Genomic DNA, 239 nt, shown 5'->3' with positions numbered 1-239 from the left:
TTAGTGTTAGAGTAGCCTCCAAGAATCCTAAGTGGAATCAAAATTTCTTGTAGCTTTGTTACGCGATCATATAAGGGTGAACAAAAATCGTATAAAAATCATAACAAATCGTAAATCGAGTTAAATAAAAAAAATATTTGATTAGTGATTTGATTTGGTATTGAAAAACAAATCCGATCATATAACACTTGAGTTGGTTTCATTATAACTTTGAAAAATGAAACCAAATAAACCCGACA

This window comes from Solanum pennellii, chromosome 9 (assembly GCF_001406875.1).
Source record: "Solanum pennellii chromosome 9, SPENNV200".
NCBI lineage: Eukaryota > Viridiplantae > Streptophyta > Magnoliopsida > Solanales > Solanaceae > Solanum > Solanum pennellii.
Note: the sequence above shows the minus strand (reverse complement) of the source record.